Below are 23159 nucleotides of genomic sequence, written 5' to 3'. Positions count from 1 at the left end.
CCTGTGAGTCTAGTTTTAGATTTCGATGCTTCTCTTCAGGTTTACTGTATCCCTTGGACCTTCTTATTGATGATGAAACACAGAAATAGCATCCGAATTTAATTCAAAATGCACAATGCCGACTTAAGTACAGGAGGACTGACTCTCTAACTTTCTTTGATCTGAACCTCTCCTGTGTGTCCAGTTTTAGATTCCGATGCTTCACTTCAGGTTTACTGTATACCTTAGACTTTCGTATTGACGATGAAGCATAGAAATTGCATCGGAATGGAATTCAAAAGGCACAATGCCGACTTAAGTCCAAGAGGACTGACACTCTAACTATCTATGATTTGAACCTCTCCTGTGAGTCCAGTTTTAGATTCCGATGCTTCACTTCATGTTTACTGTATCCCTTGAACCCTCTTATTGACGATGAAACACAGAAATTGCATCCGAATTTAATACAAAAGGCACAATGCCGAGTTAAGTACAAGAGGACTGACACTCTAAATTACTATGATTTGAACCTCCCCTGTGAGTTCAGTTTTAGATTCCGATGCTTCACTTCAGGTTTACTTTATCCTTTAGACCTTCTTATTGACGATGAAACACAGAAATTGCATCCGAATTTAATACAAGAGGCACAATGCCGACTTACGTACAAGAGGACTGACACTCTCAGTTTCTATGGTTTGAACCTCTCCTGTGTGTCCAGTTTTAGTTTCCGATGCTTCACTTCAGGTTTACTGTATCCCTTGGACCTTCTTATTGACGATGAAACACAGAAATTGCTTCCGAATTTAATACAAAAGGCACAATGCCGACTTAAGTACAAGAGGACTGACACTCTAACTTTCTATGATTTGAACCCCTCCTGTGAATCCAGTTTTAGATTCAGATGCTTCACATCAGGTTTAGTGTATCCCTTGGACATTCTTATTGACGATGATACACAGAAAATGCATCGGAATTAAATGCAAAAGGCACAATGCCGACTTAAGTACAAGAGGACTGACACTCTAACTTTCTATGATTTTGATCTCACCTGTGTGTCCAGTTTTACGTCCCGATGCTACACTTCAGGTTCACTGTATACTTTGGACCTTCTTATTGACGATGAAACACAAAAATTGCATCCGAATTTAATACAAAAGGCACAATGCCGACTTAAGTACAAGCGGAGTGACACTCTAACTTTCTATGATTTGAACCTCTCCTGTGAGTGCAGTTTTAAATTTCGATGCTTCACTTCAGGTTTACTGTATACCTTGGACCTTATTAATGACGATGAGGCACAGAAAATGCATCGGAATTAAATTCAAAAGGCACAATTCCGAACTAAGTACAAGTGGACTGACACTCTAACTTTCTATGATTTGAACCTCTCCTGTGAGTCCAGATTTAAATTCCGATGCTTCACTTCAGGATTACTGTATCCCTTGGACCTTCTTATTGACGATGAAACACAGAAATTGCATCCAAATTTAATACAAAAGGCACAATGCCGACTTAAAAAAATGAGGACTGACACTCTAACTTTCTATGATTTGAACCTCTCCTGTGAGTCCAGTTTTAGATTCCGATGCTTCACTTCAGGTTGACTGTATCCCTTGGACCTTCTTATTGACGATGAAACACAGAAATTGCATCCGAATTTAATACAAAAGGCACAATGCCGACTTAAGTACAAGAGGACTGAAACTCTAACTTTCTATGATTTGAACCTCTCCTGTGAGTCCAGGTTTAGATTCCGATGCTTCACTTTGGGTTTACTCTATCCGTTGGACCTTCTTATTGACGATGAAACACAGAAATTGCATCCGAATGTAATACAAAAGGCACAATGCCGACTTAAGTACAAGAGGACTGACTCTCTAACGTTCTTTGATTTGAACCTCTCCTGTGAGTCCAGTTTTAGATTCCGATGCTTCACTTCAGGTTTACTGTATACCTTGGACCTTATTAATGACGATGAGGCACAGAAAATGCATCGGAATTAAATTCAAAAGGCACAATTCCGAACTAAGTACAAGTGGACTGACACTCTAATTTTCTATGATTTGAACCTCTCCCGTGAGTCCAGATTTAAATTCCGATGCTTCACTTCAGGATTACTGTATCCCTTGGACCTTCTTATTGACGATGAAACACAGAAATTGCATCCAAATTTAATACAAAAGGCACAATGCCGACTTAAAAAAATGAGGACTGACACTCTAACTTTCTATGATTTGAACCTCTCCTGTGAGTATAGTTTTAGATTCCGATGCTTCACTTCAGGTTGTCTGTATCCCTTGGACCTTCTTATTGACGATGAAACACAGAAATTGCATCCGAATTTAATACAAAAGGCACAATGCCGACTTAAGTACAAGAGGACTGAAACTCTAACTTTCTATGATTTCAACCTCTCCTGTGAGTCCAGTTTTAGATTCCGATGCTTCACTTCAGGTTGACTGTATCCCTAGGACCTTCTTATTGACGATGAAACACAGAAATTGCATCAGATATTAATACAAAAGGCACAATGACGACTTAAGTACAAGAGGACTGAAACTCTAACTTTCTATGATTTGAACCTCTCCTGTGAGTCCAGTTTTAGATTTCGATGCTTCACTTCAAGTTTACTGTATCCCTTGGACCTTCTTACTGACGATGAAACACGAAAATAGCATCCGAATTTCATACAAAATGCACAATGCCGACTTAAGTACAAGAGGAATGACACTCTAACTTTCTTTGATTTGAACCTCTCCTGTGAGTCCAGTTTTAGATTCCGATGCTTCACTTCAGGTTTACTGTATACCTTAGACCGTCTTATTGACGATGAAGCATAGAAATTGCAATGGAATTGAATTCAAAAAACACAATGCCGACTTAAGTACAAGAGGACTGACACTCTAGCTTTCAATGATTTGAACCTCTCCTGTGAGTCCAGTTTTAGATTCCGATGCTTCACTTCATTTTTACTATATACCTTAGACCTTCTAATTGACGATGAAGCATAAAAATTGCATCGGAATTGAATTCAAAAGGCACAATGCCGACTTAAGTACAAGAGGACTGACACTCTAACTATCTATGATTTGAATCTCTCCTGTGAGTCCAGGTTTAGATTCCGATGCCTCACTTCAAGTTTACTGTATCCCTTGGACCTTCTTACTGACGATGAAACACGAAAATAGCATCCGAATTTCATACAAAATGCACAATGCCGACTTAAGTACAAGAGGACTGACACTCCAACTTTCTTTGATTTGAACCTCTCCTGTGAGTCCAGTTTTAGATTCTGATGCTTTACTTCATGTTTACTGTATCCCTTGGACCCTCTTATTGACGATGAAACACAGAAATTGCATCCGAATTTAATACAAATGGCACAATGCCGACTTAAGTACAAGAGTACTGACACTCTAACTTACTATGATTTGAACCTCTCCTGTGAGTCCAGTTTTAGATTCCGATGCTTCACTTCAAGTTTACTGTATCCCTTGGACCTTCTTATTGACGATGAAACACAGATATTACATCCGAATTTAATACAAAAGGCACAATGCCGACTTAAGTACAAGTGGACTGACACTGTAACTTTCTATGATATGAACCTCTCCTGTGAATCCAGTTTTAGATTCCGATGCTTCACTTCAGGTTTACTGTATCCCTTGGACCTTCTTATTGACGATGAAACACAGAAATTGCATCCAAATTTAATACAAAAGGCACAATGCCTACTAAAGTAAATGAGGACTGACACTCTAACTTTCTATGAGTTGAACCTCTCCTGTGAGTCCAGTTTTAGATACCGATGCTTCACATCAGGTTGACTGTATCCCTTCTACCTTCTTATTGACGATGAAAAACAGAAATTGCAACCGAATTTAATACAAAAGGCACAATGACGACTTAAGTACAAGAGGACTGAAACTCTAACTTTCTATGATTTGAACCTCTCCTGTGAGTCTAGTTTTAGATTCCGATGCTTCACTTTGGGTTTACTGTATCCCTTGGACCTTCTTATTGACGATGAAACACAGAAATTGCATCCGAATTTAATACAAAAGGCACAATGCCGACTTAAGTACAAGAGGACTGACTCTCTAACTTTCTATGATTTAAACCTCACCTTTGAGTCCAGTTTTAGATTCTGATGCTTCACCTCAGGTTTATTGTATACCTTGGACCTTCTTATTGACGATGAAACACAGAAATTGCATCCGAATTTAATACAAGAGGCACAATGCCGACTTTCGTACAAGAGGACTGATAGTCTCACTTTCTATGAGTTGAACCTCTCCTGTGAGTCCAGTTTTAGTTTCTGATGCTTCACGTAAGGTTTACTGTATCCCTTGGACCTTCTTATTGACGATGAAACACAGAAATTTCATCCGAATTCAATACCAAACCACAATGCCGACATAAGTACAAGAGGACTGACACTCTAACCTTCTATGATTTGCACCTTTCCTAAGAGTCCAGTTTTAGATTCCGATGCTTCACTTCAGGCTGACTGTATCCCTTGGACATTCTTACTGACGATGAAACACAGAAATTGCATCCGAATTTAATACAAAAGGCACAATGCCGACTTATGTACAACAGGACTAAAACTCTAACCTTCTATGATTTGAACCTCTCCTGTGAGTCCAGTTTTAGATTCCGATGCTTCACTTTGGGTTTACTCTATCCGTTGGACCTTCTTATTGACGATGAAACACAGAAATTGCATCCGAATTTAATACAAAAGGCACAATGCCGACTTAAGTACAAGAGGACTGACTCTCTAACTTTCTATGATTTGAACCTCACCTGTGTGTCCAGTTTTATATCCCAATGCTTCTCTTCAGGTTCACTGTATACCTTGGACCTTCTTATTGACGATGAAACACAAAAATAGCATCCGAATTTAAAACAAAAGTCACAATGCCGACTTAAGTACAAGTGGAGTGACACTCTAACTTTCAATGATTTGAACCTCTCCTGTGAGTTCAGTTTTAGATTCCGATGCTTCACTTCAGGTTTACTGTAACCCTTGGACCATCTTCTTGACGATAAAGCACAGAAATTGCATCGGAATTAAATTAAAAAGGCACAATGCCGACTTCAGTACAAGGGGATGGACACTCTCACTTTCTATGATTTGAACTTCTCGTGTGAGTCCAGTTTTAGATTCTGATGCTTAATCTCAGGTTTACTGTACACCTTGGTCCTTCTTATTGACGATGAAACACAGAAATTGCAGCCGAATTTAATACAAGAGGCACAATGCCGACTTTCGTAGAAGAGGACTGACAGTCTCACTTTCTATGATTTGAACCTCTCCTGTGAGTCCAGTTTTAGTTTCCGATGCTTCACTTAAGGTTTACTGTATCCCTTGGACCTTCTTATTGACGATGAAACACAGAAATTTCATCCGAATTCAATACAAAAGCACAATGCCGATATAAGTACAAGAGGTCTGACACTCTAACTTTCTATGATTTGCACCTTTCCTAAGAGTCCAGTTTTAGATTCCGATGCTTCACTTCAGGTTAGCTGTATAACTTGAACCTTCTTACTGACGATGAAACACAGGAATTACATCCGAATTTAATACAAATGGCACAATGCCGACTTAAGTACAAGAGGACTGACACTCTAACTTTCTATGATTTGAACCTTTCCTGTGAGTCTAGTTTTAGATTTCGATGCTTCTCTTCAGGTTTACTGTATCCCTTGGACCTTCTTATTGATGATGAAACACAGAAATAGCATCCGAATTTAATTCAAAATGCACAATGCCGACTTAAGTACAAGAGGACTGACTCTCTAACTTTCTTTGATCTGAACCTCTCCTGTGTGTCCAGTTTTAGATTCCGATGCTTCACTTCAGGTTTACTGTATACCTTAGACTTTCGTATTGACGATGAAGCATAGAAATTGCATCGGAATGGAATTCAAAAGGCACAATGCCGACTTAAGTCCAAGAGGACTGACACTCTAACTATCTATGATTTGAACCTCTCCTGTGAGTCCAGTTTTAGATTCCGATGCTTCACTTCATGTTTACTGTATCCCTTGAACCCTCTTATTGACGATGAAACACAGAAATTGCATCCGAATTTAATACAAAAGGCACAATGCCGACTTAAGTACAAGAGGACTGACACTCTAACTTTCTATGATTTTGATCTCACCTGTGTGTCCAGTTTTACGTCCCGATGCTACACTTCAGGTTCACTGTATACTTTGGTCCTTCTTATGGACGATGAAACACAAAAATTGCATCCGAATTTAATACAAAAGGCACAATGCCGACTTAAGTACAAGCGGAGTGACACTCTAACTTTCTATGATTTGAACCTCTCCTGTGAGTCCAGTTTTAGATTCCGATGCTTCACTTCAGGTTTACTGTAACCCTTTTACCATCTTCGTGACGATAAAGCACAGAAATTGCATCGGAATTAAATTCAAAAGGCACAATGCCGACTTAAGTACAAGAGGACGGACACTCTCACTTCCTATGATTTGAACTTCTCCTGTGAGTCCAGTTTTAGATTCTGATGCTTCACTTCAGGTTTACTGTATACCTTGGACCTTCTTATAGACGATGAAATACAGAAATTGCATCCGAATTTAATACTAGAGGCACAATGCCGACCTTCGTACAAGAGGACTGACAGTCTCATTTTCTATGATTTGAGCCTCTCCTGTGAGTCCAGTTTTAGTTTCCGATGCTTCACTTAAGGTTTACTGTATCCCTTGGACCATCTTATTGACGATAAAACACAGAAATTACATCCGAATTTTATACAAAAGGCACAATGCGGACTTAAGTACAAGAGGACTGACACTCTAACTTTCTTTGACTTGAACCTCTCCTGTGAGTCCAGTTTTAAATTTCGATGCTTCACTTCAGGTTTACTGTATACCTTGGACCTTATTAATGACGATGAGGCAAAGAAAATGCATCGGAATTAAATTCAAAAGGCACAATTCCGAACTAAGTACAAGTGGACTGACACTCTAGCTTACTATGATTTGAACCTCTCCTGTGAGTCCAGATTTAAATTCCGATGTTTCACTTCAGGATTACTGTATCCCTTGGACCTTCTTATTGACGATGAAACACAGAAATTGCATCCAAATTTAATACAAAAGGCACAATGCCGACTTAAAAAAATGAGGACTGACACTCTAACTTTCTATGATTTGAACCTCTCCTGTGAGTCCAGTTTTAGATTCCGATGCTTCACTTCAGGTTGACTGTATCCCTTGGACCTTCTTATTGACGATGAAACACAGAAATTGCATCCGAATTTAATACAAAAGGCACAATGCCGACTTAAGTACAAGAGGACTGAAACTCTAACTTTCTATGATTTGAACCTCTCCTGTGAGTCCAGGTTTAGATTCCAATGCTTCACTTTGGGTTTACTCTATCCGTTGGACCTTCCTATTGACGATGAAACACAGAAATTGCATCCGAATGTAATACAAAAGGCACAATGCCGACTTAAGTACAAGAGGACTGACTCTCTAACTTTCTTTGATTTGAACCTCTCCTGTGAGTCCAGTTTTAGATACCGATGCTTCACATCAGGTTGACTGTATCCCTTGGACCTTCTTATTGACGATGAAACACAGATATTACATCCGAATTTAATACAAAAGGCACAATGCCGACTTAAGTACAAGTGGACTGACACTGTAACTTTCTATGATATGAACCTCTCCTGTGAATCCAGTTTTAGATTCCGATGCTTCACTTCAGGTTTACTGTATCCCTTGGACCTTCTTATTGACGATGAAACACAGAAATTGCATCCAAATTTAATACAAAAGGCACAATGCCTACTAAAGTAAATGAGGACTGACACTCTAACTTTCTATGAGTTGAACCTCTCCTGTGAGTCCAGTTTTAGATACCGATGCTTCACATCAGGTTGACTGTATCCCTTGGACCTTCTTATTGACGATGAAAAACAGAAATTGCAACCGAATTTAATACAAAAGGCACAATGACGACTTAAGTACAAGAGGACTGAAACTCTAACTTTCTATGATTTGAACCTCTCCTGTGAGTCTAGTTTTAGATTCCGATGCTTCACTTTGGGTTTACTGTATCCCTTGGACCTTCTTATTGACGATGAAACACAGAAATTGCATCCGAATTTAATACAAAAGGCACAATGCCGACTTAAGTACAAGAGGACTGACTCTCTAACTTTCTATGATTTAAACCTCACCTTTGAGTCCAGTTTTAGATTCTGATGCTTCACCTCAGGTTTATTGTATACCTTGGACCTTCTTATTGACGATGAAACACAGAAATTGCATCCGAATTTAATACAAGAGGCACAATGCCGACTTTCGTACAAGAGGACTGATAGTCTCACTTTCTATGAGTTGAACCTCTCCTGTGAGTCCAGTTTTAGTTTCTGTAGCTTCACGTAAGGTTTACTGTATCCCTTGGACCTTCTTATTGACGATGAAACACAGAAATTTCATCCGAATTCAATACCAAACCACAATGCCGACATAAGTACAAGAGGACTGACACTCTAACCTTCTATGATTTGCACCTTTCCTAAGAGTCCAGTTTTAGATTCCGATGCTTCACTTCAGGCTGACTGTATCCCTTGGACATTCTTACTGACGATGAAACACAGAAATTGCATCCGAATTTAATACAAAAGGCACAATGCCGACTTATGTACAACAGGACTAAAACTCTAACCTTCTATGATTTGAACCTCTCCTGTGAGTCCAGTTTTAGATTCCGATGCTTCACTTTGGGTTTGCTCTATCCGTTGGACCTTCTTATTGACGATGAAACACAGAAATTGCATCCGAATTTAATACAAAAGGCACAATGCCGACTTAAGTACAAGAGGACTGAAACTCTAACTTTCTATGATTTGAACCTCTCCTGTGAGTCAAGTTTTAGATTCCGATGCTTCACTTTGGGTTTATTGTATCCCTTGGACCTTCTTATTGACGATGAAACACAGAAATTGCATCCGAATTTAATACAAAAGGCACAATGCCGACTTAAGTACAAGAGGACTGACTCTCTAACTTTCTATGATTTGAACCCCACCTGTGTGTCCAGTTTTATATCCCAATGCTTCTCTTCAGGTTCACTGTATACCTTGGACCTTCTTATTGACGATGAAACACAAAAATAGCATCCGAATTTAAAACAAAAGTCACAATGCCGACTTCAGTACAAGTGGAGTGACACTCTAACTTTCAATGATTTGAACCTCTCCTGTGAGTTCAGTTTTAGATTCCGATGCTTCACTTCAGGTTTACTGTAACCCTTGGACCATCTTCTTGACGATAAAGCACAGAAATTGCATCGGAATTAAATTAAAAAGGCACAATGCCGACTTCAGTACAAGGGGATGGACACTCTCACTTTCTATGATTTGAACTTCTCGTGTGAGTCCAGTTTTAGATTCTGATGCTTAATCTCAGGTTTACTGTACACCTTGGACCTTCTTATTGACGATGAAACACAGAAATTCAGCCGAATTTAATACAAGAGGCACAATGCCGACTTTCGTAGAAGAGGACTGACAGTCTCACTTTCTATGATTTGAACCTCTCCTGTGAGTCCAGTTTTAGTTTCCGATGCTTCACTTAAGGTTTACTGTATCCCTTGGACCTTCTTATTGACGATGAAACACAGAAATTTCATCCGAATTCAATACAAAAGCACAATGCCGATATAAGTACAAGAGGACTGACACTCTAACTTTCTATGATTTGCACCTTTCCTAAGAGTCCAGTTTTAGATTCCGATGCTTCACTTCAGGTTAGCTGTATACCTTGAACCTTCTTACTGACGATGAGACACAGGAATTACATCCGAATATAATACAAATGGCACAATGCCGACTTAAGTACAAGAGGACTGACACTCTAACTTTCTATGATTTGAACCTTTCCTGTGAGTCTAGTTTTAGATTTCGTTGCTTCTCTTCAGGTTTACTGTATCCCTTGGACCTTCTTATTGATGATGAAACACAGAAATAGCATCCGAATTTAATTCAAAATGCACAATGCCGACTTAAGTACAAGAGGACTGACTCTATAACTTTCTTTGATCTGAACCTCTCCTGTGTGTCCAGTTTTAGATTCCGATGCTTCACTTCAGGTTTACTGTATACCTTAGACTTTCGTATTGACGATGAAGCATAGAAATTGCATCGGAATGGAATTCAAAAGGCACAATGCCGACTTAAGTCCAAGAGGACTGACACTCTAACTATCTATGATTTGAACCTCTCCTGTGAGTCCAGTTTTAGATTCCGATGCTTCACTTCATGTTTACAGTATCCCTTGAACCCTCTTATTGACGATGAAACACAGAAATTGCATCCGAATTTAATACAAAAGGCAGAATGCCGAGTTAAGTACAAGAGGACTGACACTCTAAATTACTATGATTTGAACCTCTGCTGTGAGTTCAGTTTTAGATTCCGATGCTTCACTTCAGGTTTACTTTATCCTTTAGACCTTCTTATTGACGATGAAACACAGAAATTGCATCCGAATTTAATACAAGAGGCACAATGCCGACTTACGTACAAGAGGACTGACACTCTCAGTTTCTATGGTTTGAACCTCTCCTGTGAGTCCAGTTTTAGTTTCCGATGCTTCACTTCAGGTTTACTGTATCCCTTGGACCTTCTTATTGACGATGAAACACAGAAATTGCTTCCGAATTTAATACAAAAGGCACAATGCCGACTTAAGTACAAGAGGACTGACACTCTAACTTTCTATGATTTGAACCCCTCCTGTGAATCCAGTTTTAGATTCAGATGCTTCACATCAGGTTTAGTGTATCCCTTGGACATTCTTATTGACGATGATACACAGAAAATGCATCGGAATTAAATTCAAAAGGCACAATGCCGACTTAAGTACAAGAGGACTGACACTCTAACTTTCTATGATTTTGATCTCACCTGTGTGTCCAGTTTTACGTCCCGATGCTACACTTCAGGTTCACTGTATACTTTGGACCTTCTTATTGACGATGAAACACAAAAATTGCATCCGAATTTAATACAAAAGGCACAATGCCGACTTAAGTACAAGCGGAGTGACACTCTAACTTTCTATGATTTGAACCTCTCCTGTGAGTCCAGTTTTAGATTCCGATGCTTCACTTCAGGTTTACTGTAACATTTTTACCATCTTCGTGACGATAAAGCACAGAAATTGCATCGGAATTAAATTCAAAAGGCACAATGCCGACTTAAGTACAAGAGGACGGACACTCTCACTTCCTATGATTTGAACTTCTCCTGTGAGTCAAGTTTAAGATTCTGATGCTTCACTTCAGGTTTACTGTATACCTTGGACCTTCTTATAGACGATGAAATACAGAAATTGCATCCGAATTTAATACTAGAGGCACAATGCCGACCTTCGTACAAGAGGACTGACAGTCTCATTTTCTATGATTTGAGCCTCTCCTGTGAGTCCAGTTTTAGTTTCCGATGCTTCACTTAAGGTTTACTGTATCCCTTGGACGTTCTTATTGACGATAAAACACAGAAATTACATCCGAATTTTATACAAAAGGCACAATGCGGACTTAAGTACAAGAGGACTGACACTCTAACTTTCTTTGACTTGAACCTCTCCTGTGAGTCCAGTTTTAAATTTCGATGCTTCACTTCAGGTTTACTGTATACCTTGGACCTTATTAATGACGATGTGGCAAAGAAAATGCATCGGAATTAAATTCAAAAAATCACAATTCCGAACTAAGTACAAGTGGACTGACACTCTAACTTTCTATGATTTGAACCTCTCCTGTGAGTCCAGATTTAAATTCCGATGCTTCACTTCAGGATTACTGTATCCCTTGGACCTTCTTATTGACGATGAAACACAGAAATTGCATCCAAATTTAATACAAAAGGCACAATGCCGACTTAAAAAAATGAGGACTGACACTCTAACTTTCTATGATTTGAACCTCTCCTGTGAGTCCAGTTTTAGATTCCGATGCTTCACTTCAGGTTGACTGTATCCCTTGGACCTTCTTATTGACGATGAAACACAGAAATTGCATCCGAATTTAATACAAAAGGCACAATGCCGACTTAAGTACAAGAGGACTGAAACTCTAACTTTCTATGATTTGAACCTCTCCTGTGAGTCCAGGTTTAGATTCCGATGCTTCACTTTGGGTTTACTCTATCCGTTGGACCTTCTTATTGACGATGAAACACAGAAATTGCATCCGAATGTAATACAAAAGGCACAATGCCGACTTAAGTACAAGAGGACTGACTCTCTAACTTTCTATGATTTGAACCTCTCCTGTGAGTCCAGTTTTAGATTCCGATGCTTCACTTCAGGTTTACTGTATACCTTGGACCTTATTAATGACGATGAGGCACAGAAAATGCATCGGAATTAAATTCAAAAGGCACAATTCCGAACTAAGTACAAGTGGACTGACACTCTAATTTTCTTTGATTTGAACCTCTCCTGTGAGTCCACATTTAAATTCCGATGCTTCACTTCAGGATTACTGTATCCCTTGGACCTTCTTATTGACGATGAAACACAGAAATTGCATCCAAATTTAATACAAAAGGCACAATGCCGACTTAAAAAAATGAGGACTGACACTCTAACTTTCTATGATTTGAACCTCTCCTGTGAGTCCAGTTTTAGATTCCGATGCTTCACTTCAGGTTGTCTGTATCCCTTGGACCTTCGTATTGACGATGAAACACAGAAATTGCATCCGAATTTAATACAAAAGGCACAATGCCGACTTAAGTACAAGAGGACTGAAACTCTAACTTTCTATGATTTGAACCTCTCCTGTGAGTCCAGTTTTAGATTCCGATGCTTCACTTCAGGTTGACTGTATCCCTTGGACCTTCTTATTGACGATGAAACACAGAAATTGCATCAGATATTAATACAAAAGGCACAATGCCGACTTAAGTACAAGAGGACTGAAACTCTAACTTTCTATGATTTGAACCTCTCCTGTGAGTCCAGTTTTAGATTTCGATGCTTCACTTCAAGTTTACTGTATCCCTTGGACCTTCTTACTGACGATGAAACACGAAAATAGCATCCGAATTTCATACAAAATGCACAATGCCGACTTAAGTACAAGAGGAATGACACTCTAACTTTCTTTGATTTGAACCTCTCCTGTGAGTCCAGTTTTAGATTCCGATGCTTCACTTCAGGTTTACTGTATACCTTAGACCGTCTTATTGACGATGAAGCATAGAAATTGCAATGGAATTGAATTCAAAAAACACAATGCCGACTTAAGTACAAGAGGACTGACACTCTAGCTTTCAATGATTTGAACCTCTCCTGTGAGTCCAGTTTTAGATTCCGATGCTTCACTTCATTTTTACTATATACCTTAGACCTTCTTATTGACGATGAAGCATAGAAATTGCATCGGAATTGAATTCAAAAGGCACAATGCCGACTTAAGTACAAGAGGACTGACACTCTAACTATCTATGATTTGAACCTCTCCTGTGAGTCCAGGTTTAGATTCCGATGCCTCACTTCAAGTTTACTGTATCCCTTGGACCTTCTTACTGACGATGAAACACGAAAATAGCATCCGAATTTCATACAAAATGCACAATGCCGACTTAAGTACAAGAGGACTGACACTCTAACTTTCTTTGATTTGAACCTCTCCTGTGAGTCCAGTTTTAGATTCCGATGCTTTTCTTCATGTTTACTGTATCCCTTGGACCCTCTTATTGACGATGAAACACAGAAATAGCATCCGAATTTAATACAAAAGGCACAATGCCGACTTAAGTACAAGAGTACTGACACTCTAACTTACTATGATTTGAACCTCTCCTGTGAGTCCAGTTTTAGATTCCGATGCTTCACTTCAAATTTACTGTATCCCTTGGACCTTCTTATTGACGATGAAACACAGATATTACATCCGAATTTAATACAAAAGGCACAATGCCGACTTAAGTACAAGTGGACTGACACTGTAACTTTCTATGATATGAACCTCTCCTGTGAATCCAGTTTTAGATTCCGATGCTTCACTTCAGGTTTACTGTATCCCTTGGACCTACTTATTGACGATGAAACACAGAAATTGCATCCAAATTTAATACAAAAGGCACAATGCCTACTAAAGTAAATGAGGACTGACACTCTAACTTTCTATGAGTTGAACCTCTCCTGTGAGTCCAGGTTTAGATACCGATGCTTCACATCAGGTTGACTGTATCCGTTGGACCTTCTTATTGACGATGAAAAACAGAAATTGCAACCGAATTTAATACAAAAGGCACAATGACGACTTAAGTACAAGAGGACTGAAACTCTAACTTTCTATGATTTGAACCTCTCCCGTGAGTCCAGTTTTAGATTCCGAAGCTTCACTTTGGGTTTACTGTATCCCTTGGACCTTCTTATTGACGATGAAACACAGAAATTGCATCCGAATTTAATACAAAAGGCACAATGCCGACTTAAGTACAAGAGGACTGACTCTCTAACTTTCTATGATTTAAACCTCACCTTTGAGTCCAGTTTTAGATTCTGATGCTTCACCTCAGGTTTATTGTATACCTTGGACCTTCTTATTGACGATGAAACACAGAAATTGCATCCGAATATAATACAAGAGGCACAATGCCGACTTTCGTACAAGAGGACTGATAGTCTCACTTTCTATGAGTTGAACCTCTCCTGTGAGTCCAGTTTTAGTTTCTGATGCTTCACGTAAGGTTTACTGTATCCCTTGGACCTTCTTATTGACGATGAAACACAGAAATTTCATCCGAATTCAATACCAAACCACAATGCCGACATAAGTACAAGAGGACTGACACTCTAACCTTCTATGATTTGCACCTTTCCTAAGAGTCCAGTTTTAGATTCCGATGCTTCACTTCAGGCTGACTGTATCCCTTGGACATTCTTACTGACGATGAAACACAGAAATTGCATCCGAATTTAATACAAAAGGCACAATGCCGACTTATGTACAACAGGACTAAAACTCTAACCTTCTATGATTTGAACCTCTCCTGTGAGTCCAGTTTTAGATTCCGATGCTTCACTTTGGGTTTACTCTATCCGTTGGACCTTCTTATTGACGATGAAACACAGAAATTGCATCCGTATTTAATACAAAAGGCACAATGCCGACTTAAGTACAAGAGGACTGACTCTCTAACTTTCTATGATTTGAACCTCTCCTGTGAGTTCAGCTTCAGATTCCGATGCTTCACTTCAGGTTTACTGTATCCCTTGGAAATTCTTATTGACGATGAATCACAGAAATTGCATCCAAATTTAATACAAAGGGCACAATTTCAACTTAAGTACAAGAGGACTGACACTCTAACTTTCTATGATTTGAACCTCTCCTGTGAGTCCAGTTTTAGATTTCGATGCTTCACTTCAAGTTTACTGTATCCCTTGTACCTTCTTATTGACGATGAAACACAGAAATAGCATCCGAATTTAATACAAAATGCACAATGCCGACTTAAGTACAAGAGGACTGAAACTCTAACTTTCTTTGATTCGAACCTCTCCTGTGAGTCCAGTTTTAGATTCCGATGCTTCACTTCAGGTTTACTGTATACCTTAGACCTTCTTATTGACGATGAAGCATAGAAATTGCATCGGAATTGAATTCAAAAGGCAAAATGCCGACTTAAGTACAAGATGACTGACACTCTAACTTTCAATGATTTGAACCTCTCCAGTGAGTCCAGTTTTAGATTCCGATGCTTCACTTCATTTTTACTATATACCTTAGACCTTCTTATTGACGATGAAGCATAGAAATTGCATTGGAATTGAATTCAAAAGGCACAATACCAACTTAAGTACAAGAGGACTGACACTCTAACAATCTATGATTTGAACCTCTCCTGTGAGTCCAGTTTTAGAATTCGATGCTTCACTTCAGGTTTACTGTATCCCTTGGACCTTCTTATTGCCGATGAAACACAGAGATTGCATCCGAATTTAATACAAAATGCACAATGCCGACTTAAGTACAAGGGGAATGACACTCTAACTTTCTATGATTTGAACCTCTCCTGTGAGTCCAGTTTTAGATTCCGATGCTTTACTTCATGTTTACTGTATCCCTTGGACCCTCTTATTGACGATGAAGCACAGAAATTGCATCCGAATTTAATACAAAAGGCACAATGCCAAGATAAGTACAAGAGGACTGACACTCTAACTTACTATGATTTGAACCTCTCCTGTGAGTCCAGTTTTAGATTCCGATGCTTCACTTTAGGTTTACTGTATCCCTTGGACCATCTTATTGACGATGAAACACAGAAATTACATCCGAATTTAATACAAAAGGCACAATGCCGACTTAAGTACAAGTGGACTGACACTGTAACTTTCTATGATATGAACCTCTAATGTGAGTCCAGTTTTGGATTCCGATGCTTCACTTCAGGTTTACCGTATCCCTTGGACCTTCTTATTGACGATGAAACACAGAAATAGCATCCGAATTTAATACAAAATGCACAATGCCGGCTTAAGTACAAGACGACTGACACTCTAACTTTCTTTGATTTGAACCTCTCCTGTGTGTCCAGTTTTAGATTCCGATGCTTCACTTCAGGTTTACTGTATCCCTTGGACCTTCTTATTGACGATGAAACACAGAGATTGCATCCGAATTTAATACAAGATGCACAGTACCGACTTAAGTTCAAGGGGAATGACACTCTAACTTTCTATGATTTGAACCTCTCCTGTGAGTCCAGTTTTAGATTCCGATGCTTTACTTCATGTTTACTGTAGCCCTTGGACCCTCGTATTGACGATGAAACACAGAAATTGCATCCGAATTTAATACAAAGGGCACAATGCCGAGTTAAGTACAAGAGGACTGACACTCTAACTTACTATGATTTGAACCTCTCCTGTGAGTCCAGTTTTAAATTCAGATGCTTCACTTCAGGTTTACTGTATCCCTTGGACCTTCTTATTGACGATGAAACACAGAAATTACATCCGAATTTAATACAAAAGGCACAATGCCGACTTAAGTACAAGTGGACTGACACTGTAACATTCTATGATATGAACATCTCCTGTGAGTCCAGTTTTAGATTCCGATGCTTCACTTCAGGTTTACTGTATCCCTTGGACCTTCTTATTGACGATGAAACACCAAAATTGCTTCCAAATTTAATACAAAAGGCACAATGCCGACTTAAGTACAAGAGGACTGACACTCTAACTTTCTACGATTTGAACCTCTCCTGTGAGTCCTGTTTAAGATTCCGATGCTTCACTTCAGGTTGACTGTATCCCTTGGACCTTGTTATTGACGATGAAACACAGAAATTGCATCCGAATTTAATACGAAAGGCACAATGCCGACTAAAGTACAAGAGGACTGAAACTCTAACTTTCTATGATTTGAACGTCTCCTGTGAGTCCAGTTTTAGATTCCGATGCTTCACTTTGGGTTTACTGTATCCCTTGGACCTTCTTATTGACGATGATACACAGAAATTGCATCCGAATTTAATACAAAAGGCACAATGCCGACTTAAGTACAAGAGGACTGACTCTCTAACTTTCTATGATTTAAACCTCTCCTGTGAGTCCAGTTTTAGATTTCGATGCTTAACTTCAGGTTTACTGCATCCCTTGGACCTTCTTATTGCCGATGAAACACAGAAATAGCATCCGAATATAATACAAAATGCACAATGCCGACTTAAGTACAAGAGGACTGACACTCTAAGTTTCTTTGATTTTAACCTCTCCTGTGAGTCCAGTTTTAGATTCCGATGCTTCACTTCAGGTTTACTGTATCCCTTGGACCTTCTTATTGACGATGAAACACAGAAATAGCATCCGCATATAATACAAAATGCACAATGCCGACTTAAGTACAAGAGGACTGACACTCTAACTTTCTACGATTTGAACCTATCCTGTGAGTCCTGTTTAAGATTCCGATACTTCACTTCAGGTTGACTGTATCCCTTGGACTTTGTTATTAGCGATGAAACACAGAAATTGCATCCGAATTTAATACGAAAGGCACAATGCCGACTAAAGTACAAGAGGACTGAAACTCTAACTTTCTATGATTTGAACGTCTCCTGTGAGTCCAGTTTTAGATTTCGATGCTTCACTTCAGGTTTACCGTATCCCTTGGACCTTCTTATTGACGATGAAACACTGAAATAGCATCCGAATTTAATACAAAATGCACAATGCCGACTTAAGTACAAGTGGACTGACACTGTAACATTCTATGATATGAACATCTCCTGTGAGTCCAGTTTTAGATTCCGATGCTTCACTTCAGGTTTACTGTATCCCTTGGACCTTCTTATTGACGATGAAACACAAAAATTGCTTCCAAATTTAATACAAAAGGCACAATGCCGACTTAAGTACAAGAGGACTGACACTCTAACTTTCTACGATTTGAACCTCTCCTGTGAGTCCTGTTTAAGATTCCGATGCTTCACTTCAGGTTGACTGTATCCCTTGGACCTTGTTATTGACGATGAAACACAGAAATTGCATCCGAATTTAATACGAAAGGCACAATGCCGACTAAAGTACAAGAGGACTGAAACTCTAACTTTCTATGATTTGAACGTCTCCTGTGAGTCCAGTTTTAGATTCCGATGCTTCACTTTGGGTTTACTGTATCCCTTGGACCTTCTTATTGACGATGAAGCATAGAAATTGCATTGGAATTGAATTCAAAAGGCACAATACCAACTTAAGTACAAGAGGACTGACACTCTAACAATCTATGATTTGAACCTCTCCTGTGAGTCCAGTTTTAGAATTCGATGCTTCACTTCAGGTTTACTGTATCCCTTGGACCTTCTTATTGCCGATGAAACACAGAGATTGCATCCGAATTTAATACAAAATGCACAATGCCGACTTAAGTACAAGGGGAATGACACTCTAACTTTCTATGATTTGAACCTCTCCTGTGAGTCCAGTTTTAGATTCCGATGCTTTACTTCATGTTTACTGTATCCCTTGGACCCTCTTATTGACGATGAAGCACAGAAATTGCATCCGAATTTAATACAAAAGGCACAATGCCAAGATAAGTACAAGAGGACTGACACTCTAACTTACTATGATTTGAACCTCTCCTGTGAGTCCAGTTTTAGATTCCGATGCTTCACTTTAGGTTTACTGTATCCCTTGGACCATCTTATTGACGATGAAACACAGAAATTACATCCGAATTTAATACAAAAGGCACAATGCCGACTTAAGTACAAGTGGACTGACACTGTAACTTTCTATGATATGAACCTCTAATGTGAGTCCAGTTTGGGATTCCGATGCTTCACTTCAGGTTTACCGTATCCCTTGGACCTTCTTATTGACGATGAAACACAGAAATAGCATCCGAATTTAATACAAAATGCACAATGCCGGCTTAAGTACAAGACGACTGACACTCTAATTTTCTTTGATTTGAACCTCTCCTGTGTGTCCAGTTTTAGATTCCGATGCTTCACTTCAGGTTTACTGTATCCCTTGGACCTTCTTATTGACGATGAAACACAGAGATTGCATCCGAATTTAATACAAGATGCACAGTACCGACTTAAGTTCAAGGGGAATGACACTCTAACTTTCTATGATTTGAACCTCTCCTGTGAGTCCAGTTTTAGATTCCGATGCTTTACTTCATGTTTACTGTAGCCCTTGGACCCTCGTATTGACGATGAAACACAGAAATTGCATCCGAATTTAATACAAAGGGCACAATGCCGAGTTAAGTACAAGAGGACTGACACTCTAACTTACTATGATTTGAACCTCTCCTGTGAGTCCAGTTTTAGATTCAGATGCTTCACTTCAGGTTTACTGTATCCCTTGGACCTTCTTATTGACGATGAAACACAGAAATTACATCCGAATTTAATACAAAAGGCACAATGCCGACTTAAGTACAAGTGGACTGACACTGTAACATTCTATGATATGAACATCTCCTGTGAGTCCAGTTTTAGATTCCGATGCTTCACTTCAGGTTTACTGTATCCCTTGGACCTTCTTATTGACGATGAAACACCAAAATTGCTTCCAAATTTAATACAAAAGGCACAATGCCGACTTAAGTACAAGAGGACTGACACTCTAACTTTCTACGATTTGAACCTCTCCTGTGAGTCCTGTTTAAGATTCCGATGCTTCACTTCAGGTTGACTGTATCCCTTGGACCTTGTTATTGACGATGAAACACAGAAATTGCATCCGAATTTAATACGAAAGGCACAATGCCGACTAAAGTACAAGAGGACTGAAACTCTAACTTTCTATGATTTGAACGTCTCCTGTGAGTCCAGTTTTAGATTCCGATGCTTCACTTTGGGTTTACTGTATCCCTTGGACCTTCTTATTGACGATGATACACAGAAATTGCATCCGAATTTAATACAAAAGGCACAATGCCGACTTAAGTACAAGAGGACTGACTCTCTAACTTTCTATGATTTAAACCTCTCCTGTGAGTCCAGTTTTAGATTTCGATGCTTAACTTCAGGTTTACTGCATCCCTTGGACCTTCTTATTGACGATGAAACACAGAAATAGCATCCGAATACAATACAAAATGCACAATGCCGACTTAAGTACAAGAGGACTGACACTCTAAGTTTCTTTGATTTTAACCTCTCCTGTGAGTCCAGTTTTAGATTCCGATGCTTCACTTCAGGTTTACTGTATCCCTTGGACCTTCTTATTGACGATGAAACACAGAAATAGCATCCGAATATAATACAAAATGCACAATGCCGACTTAAGTACAAGAGGACTGACACTCTAACTTTCTACGATTTGAACCTATCCTGTGAGTCCTGTTTAAGATTCCGATACTTCACTTCAGGTTGACTGTATCCCTTGGACTTTGTTATTAGCGATGAAACACAGAAATTGCATCCGAATTTAATACGAAAGGCACAATGCCGACTAAAGTACAAGAGGACTGAAACTCTAACTTTCTATGATTTGAACGTCTCCTGTGAGTCCAGTTTTAGATTTCGATGCTTCACTTCAGGTTTACCGTATCCCTTGGACCTTCTTATTGACGATGAAACACAGAAATAGCATCCGAATTTAATACAAAATGCACAATGCCGACTTAAGTACAAGTGGACTGACACTGTAACATTCTATGATATGAACATCTCCTGTGAGTCCAGTTTTAGATTCCGATGCTTCACTTCAGGTTTACTGTATCCCTTGGACCTTCTTATTGACGATGAAACACAAAAATTGCTTCCAAATTTAATACAAAAGGCACAATGCCGACTTAAGTACAAGAGGACTGACACTCTAACTTTCTACGATTTGAACCTCTCCTGTGAGTCCTGTTTAAGATTCCGATGCTTCACTTCAGGTTGACTGTATCCCTTGGACCTTGTTATTGACGATGAAACACAGAAATTGCATCCGAATTTAATACGAAAGGCACAATGCCGACTAAAGTACAAGAGGACTGAAACTCTAACTTTCTATGATTTGAACGTCTCCTGTGAGTCCAGTTTTAGATTCCGATGCTTCACTTTGGGTTTACTGTATCCCTTGGACCTTCTTATTGACGATGAAACACAGAAATTGCATCCGAATTTAATACAAAAGGCACAATGCCGACTTAAGTACAAGAGGACTGACTCTCTAACTTTCTATGATTTGAACCTCTCCTCTGAGTCAAGTTTTAGATTCCGATGCTTCACTTCAGGTTTACTGTATCCTTAGGAAATTCTTATTGACGATGAAACACAGAAATTGCATCCGAATGTAATACAAAAGGCACAATTCCAACTTAAGTACAAGCGGACTGCCACTCTAACTTTCTATGATTTGAACCTCTCCTGTGAGTCCAGTTTTAGATTTCGATGCTTCACTTCAGGTTTACCGTATCCCTTGGACCTTCTTATTGACGATGAAACACAGAAATAGCATCCGAATTTAATACAAAATACACAATGCCGACTTAAGTACAAGAGGACTGACACTCTAACTGTCTTTGATTTGAACCTCTCCTGTGAGTCCAGTTTTAGATTCCGATGCTTCACTTCAGGTTTACTGTAACCCTTGGACCATCTTCTTGACGATAAAGCACAGAAATTGCATCGGAATTAAATTCAAAAAGCACAATGCCGACTTAAGTGCCAGAGGACGGACACTCTCATTTTCTATGATTTGAACTTCTCCTGTGAGTCCAATTTTTTGATTCTCATGCTTCACCTCAGGTTTACTGTATACCTTGGACCTTCTTATTGACGATGAAACACAGAAATTGCATCCGAATTTAATACAAGAGGTACAATGCCGACTTTCGTACAACAGGACTGACAGTCTCACTTTCTATGATTTGAGCCTCTCCTGTGAGTCCAGTTTTAGTTTCCGATGCTTCACTTAAGGTTTACTGTATCCCTTGGACCTTCTTATTGACAATGACACACAGAAATTTCATCCGATTTTAATACAAAAGCACAATGCCGACATAAGTACAAGAGGACTTACACTCTAACTTTCTATGATTTGCACCTTTCCTAAGAGTCCAGTTTTAGATTCCGATGCTTCACTTCAGGTTAGCTGTATGCCTTGGACCTTCTTACTGACGATGAATCACAGAAATTACATCCGAATTTAATACAAAAGGCACAATGCCGACTTAAGTACAAGCGGACTGACACTCTAACGTTCTATGATTTGAACCTCTCCTGTGAGTCCAGTTTTAGATTCCGATGCTTCACTTTGGGTTTACTGCATCCCTTGGACCTTCTTATTGACGATGAAACACAGAAATGGCAACCAAATTTAATACAAAAGGCACAATGCCGACTTAAGAACAAGAGCAATGACTCTCTAACTTTCTATGATTTGAACCGCTCCTATGAGTCTAGTTTTAGATTCCGATGCTTCACTTCAGGTTTACTGTATCCCTTGGAAATTCTTATTGACGATGAAACACAGAAATTGCATCTGAATTTAATACAAAAGGCACAATTCCAACTTAAGTACAAGAGGACTGACCCTCTAACTTTCTATGAGTTGAACCTCTCCTGTGAGTCTAGTTTCAGATTTCGATGCTTCACTTCAGGTTTACTGTATCCCTTAGACCTTCTTATTGACGATGAAAC

Source organism: Schistocerca americana, chromosome 4 (genome assembly GCF_021461395.2).
Source record: "Schistocerca americana isolate TAMUIC-IGC-003095 chromosome 4, iqSchAmer2.1, whole genome shotgun sequence".
Taxonomy (NCBI): Eukaryota; Metazoa; Arthropoda; class Insecta; order Orthoptera; family Acrididae; genus Schistocerca; species Schistocerca americana.
This window is presented reverse-complemented; position numbering follows the sequence as displayed.